This window comes from Sphaerodactylus townsendi, linkage group LG04 (assembly GCF_021028975.2).
Source record: "Sphaerodactylus townsendi isolate TG3544 linkage group LG04, MPM_Stown_v2.3, whole genome shotgun sequence".
In the NCBI taxonomy this organism is placed as follows: Eukaryota; Metazoa; Chordata; class Lepidosauria; order Squamata; family Sphaerodactylidae; genus Sphaerodactylus; species Sphaerodactylus townsendi.
The window spans coordinates 157,095,436-157,103,221 of record NC_059428.1 but is presented as its reverse complement, the minus strand read 5'-3'; the positions used below and the strand labels follow the sequence as shown (position 1 = coordinate 157,103,221).

The 7,786-nt window shown below is 49.1% G+C and overlaps 1 protein-coding gene and 1 non-coding gene across 2 annotated transcripts in view; one reads left to right on the top strand and one right to left on the bottom strand.

Moving 5' to 3' along the window:
* EEF2K (eukaryotic elongation factor 2 kinase) overlaps positions 1–4,904 on the bottom strand; it is a 34,187-nt gene extending 29,283 nt beyond the window's left edge. Inside the window, 1 exon segment of the mRNA XM_048494233.1 lies at positions 4,702–4,904. The gene's annotated coding sequence lies outside the window, so the exon portion shown is untranslated.
* Positions 4,905–5,468: 564 nt separating this feature from the next.
* TRNAL-UAG lies at positions 5,469–5,550 on the top strand. Its single transcript has one exon. It is a non-coding gene; the product is annotated as a tRNA-Leu (tRNA).
* The last annotated feature ends 2,236 nt before the right edge of the window (positions 5,551–7,786 follow it).

The following is a 7,786-nucleotide window of genomic DNA, read 5'->3' as shown; positions in this document are numbered from 1 at the left end:
AATTCTGTGCCTCTGGTCCCACGGGTTTGTACACACCTGTGTATTTATTTATTCACCAAATCCCTGATTGTCCTTTGTTTATGTGCCTTCCCACAAATGCACTCAAAACAGGAAACTTTACAAGTTTGTAAAAACTGATCTGCGATGGTTGACTTGGCAAGTTTACAAACGCGGTTTGCAAATGCACAAACTTTACAAGTCTTGAACTGAACTGAGCAGGCCAGGTCTACCCTGACAACGCTGGGGATCTCTTGAAATACCCACAGGTTTTCCTCCAGTCCTGACATCAGAATGGCACACTGCCACTTTCCCTCTAACTGTGTTTTTTGGGATGCTGCTGCCCCTAGCAAGTTCCCCTGGGCTCCTCCTCCCATCCTTTCTTGCAAATGTCACAATCCCGCCTTTCTCTCTTGTAAGGAGACTCGAGGCGGCTTACAAACTCCTTCCTCTCCCTCTCCCTACAACCTTGTGAGGTAGGTGGGGCTGAGAGAGTTCCGAAGAGAATTGTGACTGGCCCAAGGTCACCCAGCAGGCTTCATGTGTAGGAGCAGGGAAACAAATCCAGTTCACTGGATAAGAGTCTGCCCTCACGTGGAGGAACTGGGAATCGAACCTGGTTCTGCAGATTAGAACCCACTGCTTTTATCCACTACATCATGCTGGCTCTCCTTTGCAGGGGTGAGATTCATTCCTATGCCAGGGGAGGGACACACACTCACCCCAAAACAAAGCCCCGTGTCTGGTTGCAAGTAGCCAAGAAGCAAACCTGAAATTCTACTTGATCAGTTTAGGCAACTCAAATAATATGGAAAATGAAACACACTGGGGAAGAAACACACAAGGGAAATCTCACAGAAACGGTTTGACAGAAGCAGACGCAGCCGTGCGCGCACCCAAAGGACACACCCAATGCTGCTGAGGAGACTCAAAGCCTCTCAAAGAAAATGTCTTGTATTGCAACTCTTGGAAAATGTGGCTTGCTTCACAGTCCACAGCTTCGCCTGCATAACTTTGTGTTCTCTGAAAACTTGACGTCACACAGAGGTCTTGCAAACCACAGGAGGCCCATGAGAATGACGCAAGCTCGGGGACTCAAGTGCTACCGGTTCGGCGCCACAGAGTTCAGCAGAGGTATTAGTTATCTGCCGACCTGCAGCTTCCTTTGTATAGTGACTGCATCAATTCTGAAACTTCCGAAAAAGTGTAAAATAATATAGTTGTGCTGGATTAGACCAGCCGTTTGTCTAATCCAGCATCCTGTTTCACAAAGTGGCCAGCCGATTGCCAGCAGGGGTATACTCCTTCGGAAAATGGAGGTTCCATTTACTCATCGTGCCTAATAGCTTCTGACAGAGTCTACACTCACTGGTTGTGTCTGATCCCCTTTTAAAGCTAAACAACTTAGTGGCCGTCACCACATTACGTGGGGATGAATTCCTCAAGCTCGTTACTGTTGAGGGAAGAAGTATTTTTGTCTGGCATGAATCTACTGCCCTACTGACTTTTCTGGGTGCCAGCAAATTTCAGGAGAGGGGTATAAAGTTCCCTCTACTATACTTCATTTTTTTGATTGTCTATGTTCCCTACCCCTTAGATATCCATGACTAGCACCCTAATCCAGTTCCAAAGAACATTAAATAGGAGTTATTCAGAAAAAAAACACCTTTATAGAATCCCTTTTTCCTGTTATTAGCCAACCCAAGTTTTAAGTTGGTATTACACAGAGCAAGAAAACCACAGACATTTTTCTTTTCTGGCATTGCAAGAATCAATTGATCATCCAGATCGCTTCTGGGTTTAAGTTTACAGACAGGTCTGAGCACTGTAAACCCATGAGATTTACCACCTACTGAAAATAGCATCAGTCCTTTATATACTGTCCCCAACTGATGTTATCTGAATATTATCCATTTGCATCAGAAGCTTGATGGCTTTTTAAATCTGTACTCAAGAACTTTAAAAGAGAACCAATCGGCAGCTAACGTCCAAAAAGCAGAGGAATGGCCGAACTCTTTCGTTTGCAGGAAGAGTCTCAGCTGAATTAGCTTTCTGATCACAACGTCGAAGACACAGGGCAGGCCTTTCTTCGGATCTCAACAAAGAGATCTGTTGACTTGTTTTCTTTCCCTCCACAGGCGCTCTTAAGAAATGACACGTCAGCATAATTGAGTGGCTTGTTGTATTTGGCAGCTGGGGATATCCCAGCATGGCCTGAATTGCATAATTTTCAACAGCAATTGGGTTTGCCAAAAGGAGGTGCGGAAGGCTGTATTCTTTTTTTTTTGGTGGACTTCTGCCCTTTCCAGTTTCAGATCCTGTCTCTCTGCAGTCAAAGAAGCGCGTGTGCTGACAACCAGTCGATCAAATTCATTCGGATGCCCTTACATTAACAATCTGCGCTCAGACAGTCCGGGGAAAATGTTCTCCTTAGAAGCTGGGAAACAGCTTGCTGCAATTGGGGTAAACAGAAGCTGCAGCGGATTGGAGCGCTCCAAGCATTAACGGTCTCGTTCAACGTGCTGAAATCATCTCTGCCTGAAATGAATTATGGCACTTCAATCCCATTACATAATTGCGATTGTATTAAAAATCCACCGCATCCTGCGTGCTGGAGTTTTGGACTGAGATTCCCTTAACCTTCCACCTTCTGAAATATCTTATCCCAGCATCTTCCAATATAGATCTTGGACAAATTCAAAAATGTACTGCAAGAAGGTGGAACAACCTCCCCATTATTCAAATCCCATGCTGGCAACTGAGAAGCTGAAAAGAAACTGAGACATTCGGTGTCTTATTAGCGGGTGTTGTCATGATGTGTTACAAGAAGGAACATTCATTCCTCTTCTAAGAGCCCCCCTGCTCCAGCATGATCTGCAAGTTCTGGTCTCACGCCAAGTCTTTCTCTCCCCACAGTGTAAACAGTCTTAAACCCCATTTGAGTGCTAGTGGGACATTTCAAAGCCAGGGGGGGGAACAACAGAGATAAATATTTGTCTGGAGACAGAAAGAGAGAGAACTGGGGGGGGGGGGGGAGGACCACGCCCGTGGCCTGTAGGCCTTCGACTCACACTGGAAATCTGGAGTATTGATGCTGATTCTCATTCAAAAACAGCAGAATTCACTGTTCACACACATTAAAGGCAGAAACGACGCAAACAGGACCAAGTTATAACAGCAGCAGTGTTCCTTATCTGATAAAGTGAGTTGTGACTCAAGAAAGTTCATATTAAAATAAGAGCTGTCTTAAGGTGGACTTCTTTGTTGTTGTTTTAGAGCATACGTGTCAAACTCGCGGCCCTCCAGATGTTATGGACTACAGTTCCCATCATCCCCTGCCAGCATCATGCTGGCAGGGGATGATGTGAACTGTAGTCCATAACATCTGGAGGGCCGCGAGTTTGACACCTGTGTTTTAGAGTGTCCCAGCTTGGGTTGGGCTGGATAGGGTCAGAGTGTTTTTGCCAGTTTTCCTGCTAATGAATGGTTTTTATGTATTTTTAATGCTGGTTTTCACTGATGTTGGTTTTTAACTGACTTTTGTTCTTAACTGCCCATGATTTTGGCTTCGCAATCTAGGGAACAGGTTGCTGGCTATTTTTAACCGCAAGCACGACCTCTTAAGCTTCATGGGTGGAAAAGCGATGAGCTTTGAACTCAGACCTCATCGTGAGAGGAGACAGCAAACCCCATAACAGACTCACACACAGCAAGGGGGTTGTGCATTGAATGGTCTAGGAAAAAGCCACCTCGACATCTTTTAAATAACTAAAATCCAGGGTGCCTGAAGACAGGCAAGGCAACTACAGGCCGCTCGAGCAAGCAAGCCAAGCTGCAAAAGAATCCTGAGTCAAACAGCGCAGGTAACCCGTCCATTTAAGCAGGCCATAACAACACTTAGGTAGCCCCAGGCTAGCCAGATCTGGTCAGATCTCAGAAACTAAGCATGGTTGGCCCTGGCTAATATTTGAAAGGGAGACCTTCAAAGAATAACAGAGTTGTGATGTAGAGGCAAGCAACGGGAGACCAACACGGAACATCTCTGGCCTTGAAAACCCTACAAGGGGTGGCCATAATAAACCTGCCCAGACTTGACAGTAGAAAACAACAAGGAAGTAATCTGCCTCCTCTGCAGCTGCACCGGATCAGTCAGATCTGGGGCTAAAAGAAAGAAAAGAAAGCCCGTCCCACAAGACGAAAGAAACCTGTGGGGTCCTGAAGGCTGCAGCCCAGCTTCCCTTCTGGGCTCATCCAGAGCTCTCCTTCTGGAACCCCTGCTCCAAAGCAGCAAATGATCACACCGCAATTATAACGCAAAAGCAAACGATCTGTGCGTGCCTGCCAGCCCACCCCGCTGATCCCTTCCCTCCAGTCGCGGGTCTGGTGCCACAAAGGGGTGCAAGTCCATCCTGACCCGACTGTCAATGGGGAGGGGGTCACAAGAAAAATCCCACCTGGAGTCAGCCAAGCTATTCCCAGCCTGGACTCTGTTTCTGCCCACTTGGGACTCCCCCCTCCCCCTTCATACAAAAGTGCAGTGCCAGGGGAGTTGTGCCCACCCCCTGGTGCCGCCTGCTGGGTAACACGCAAGTTGCCCACTCAGACGTTGCCTCCAAGCGACTTGGCCCCCGCGCTCATCTCTCTCTCTCTTTCAAGGCGTGTCTCTGCGTGAGTCTGTGGGCGTGCAAGGGCCTCGAGGCCTACCTGGTTGGAGCCATCCGGGGGCAGCTGGTGCAGCGGATCCAGGCCAGAGGGGGCTTCTGCCCGGGTGCCAAGGCCGGAGCGAGGGGCTGCGGGTCGCCTGCACGCCTGCCCAGGCCGGCCACCTTGCAGGGCGCAGCAGCAGCCAAGGCGGTCCCTGCAGGGCTGGCCCAGCCCCGGCTGGAGGGAGGAGGAAGAGGAGGCGGCACTGCCCAGCCCCCAAAGGGGGACGCCCCTCGCAACGCCCTTAAAGGGGACGCGCCCCACGGGCGCCCCCCAGCATCCCTGTCAAGCCTTTGCACGCTTAGCGGTGCATTAAATGAATGGAAAGTACAATAAGTTGGAGTGGACCGCCATCTCGTGGCCATAGCGTGCTATAGCACCCCTGCGAAAACTCTCCACGTTTAGGACGCCATTTAATTCACTACCAGATCTGCAAACTGCAGTGGGATACGGAGTGTGTGTGTGTGTGTGTGTGTTGCTTTGCTTATTTTTGTGCAGTACAGAAAGGTATCCCCCCTTTCCCGCCTGAGCTCCCTTCAACCGGCTCCGCGGAACAATAAAAAATAACGACAAAAGAATCATGGCGTGAAGAAAATGGCTTTTTCCGTGGTGTTCTGGGCGGAGACGTTTTAAGGCGTTTACAGGCTGACAGTAATGGGGGGAAAGCACCCATTTGGGTGCCAGAAAAACCCTAAAATGTAGGAAAAGATAAAGGAGCATGTGACGTTGCTTTTATATAACATTCAGGGCTTCCCTTGTAATCAAGTGGTAGCGTGGCCGAGTGGTCTAAGGCGCTGGATTTAGGCTCCAGTCATTTCGATGGCGTGGGTTCGAATCCCACCGCTGCCAGATTCATTTTTCCCCCTTTTCCCCACCATAAATTCCCCTCTTTTTCTCCGACTTGGTTGGCGACGAGAGATGGTCTGAAAAATCCTAGATAGAAGCTATAGTAGTATTTCTGCGCCAATTCACTCTCTCTAAGGAAGGGGGGGGGGGGAGGAAATGCGGGAGGGGGAGGAAATTATCCTCATTAATGCCCCCACCCCAAAAACTTGCTTTATCCTTCTCAATCAATCTGCACGGTTATGAATCCTCCAGCCCAATTCAATCCCATTTATTATCCAGTTTTGAAATATGGGATCTCTCCAGGGCTTGCAATGAAAGGTACAGGCAGGGTCGAAGCAGCTGATCGGAGATCTGTATTCAAACGGCCGGCTGTCAGCATTTTGGGAGTGCAAAGCCGCTTGCTCCGGAGTAAACATGCATGGGCTGCACCGTACGAAGCCCTGAGTTGCCATAGGGTGGGGGTGCGCAGACACCTTATGGGTTTTAAACCATAGCAACATAGTGAGATTTCAAAAGGCTGAACTGGTGGGCGGGCACAGATGTCACACCCAGTTTTAGGAGGCTGAGATCCATCCAGAGTGAAACACTGTAAACATCCCGTTTGTCTGAACCACAGGTGTCAAACTCGCGGCCCTCCAGATGTTATGGAGTACAGTTCCCATCATCCCCTGATGCTGGCAGGGGATGATGGGAACTGTAGTCCATAACATCTGGAGGGCCGAGGCTTAGCTGCCTCCAGAAATCGGCACGAATGTTCTTTTCTTGGCTGTGCTGTTCCTATTAGAAGTAAACAGGTGCTCAGAATCGCTACCATGGATCAGCACCCCATCAGCCCCTGCCAGCATGGCCAATCGCCATGCTGGCAGGGGCTGATGGGAATTGTAGTCCATGAACATCTGGAGAGCCACAGGTTGCAGACACCTGGTCAAGTTGTTGCCCCCCACATTGCGAGTAAAGAGAGCAGTGACAAAGCTAAGAAGCAGAGGGGGATCTAGGCAAACTGGAGCCTGGGGACAAAACCTGAGCTGGCGCCCCCCCATGACCAAACGCCCCCCCATGACCAAACAATGATTTTTTGCACCAACTCACAAAACACCTCCCACCCCCAGCAAAACATACATGGTTCTCCCCCACCAACTCGCTTTCCTAATTTTGTCCTCACGCCAGCCCTATGAGGTAGGTTGTTAGCCTGAGAAACAACTCCAAGCCAGTGCAAGTGGGTATTAAGCATATAAATCTCTCACAAATCACCCCCAGCAAAACATTTACCAAACAAATGTCAGCATCGTCTTTCACAAAACACCTCCAGTGGACTCCACCCCCAAATAGCATCACTTTTAATGGTGTTTAAACCAGGGAGCTCAGACTCTTCTTCTAAATCCACAGAAGAAGAAGAAGAAGAAGAAGAAGAAGAAGAAGAAGAAGAAGAAGAAGAAGAAGGAGGAGGAGGAGGAGGAGGAGGAGGAGGAGGAGGAGGAGGAGAAGAGGAGGAGGAGAAGAGGAGGAGGAGGAGTTTGGATTTATATCCCCCCTTTCTCTCCTGCAGGAGACTCAAAGGGGCTTACAATCTCCTTGCCCTTCCTCCCTCACAACAAACACCCTGTGAGGTGGGTGGGGCAGAGAGAGCTCAGAGAAGCTGTGACTAGCCCAAGGTCGCCCAGCTGGCATGTGTGGGAGTGTACAGGCTAATCTGAATTCCTCAGATAAGCCTCCACAGCTCAGACGGCAGAGCGGGGAGCCAAACCCAGTTCCTCCAGATTAGATACACGAGCTCTTAACCTACTACACCACTGCTGCTTCTGGGGGTGGGGTGGGGGCACAAGTTGAGAGAGTTCTGGGAGAACTCAGCCAGCAATCTTTATGTGCAGGAGCAGGGAAACAAAATAAGCCTGGGGGGGGGGCATAAAATTGAACCCCCAGAAGCAAAGGTCTCCAAGCCTGGATGCTATTACAAGGAGGGCCTCCTGGGCCACCTTGAAAGTCTGGTGCCTCTATCTCCAAAAATGTGCAGCCTGCTCACACACTCAGAAATTCCCCGTTGGCTACAATGAAGCCAAGGCAGTGCAAAACAAAGAATCTTGGGCAAATTTCTTGGGGTGCCTGTCAGTGGTGTATTTTTAAATCTAGTGACACTAAAATTTCAGGGTATCACCTGTTAACTATTCTTATGATACCACCCAAGTTTAGTGAAGTTAGGTTCAGGGGGGCCAAAGTTATGGACTCTCAAATGGGTAGCCCC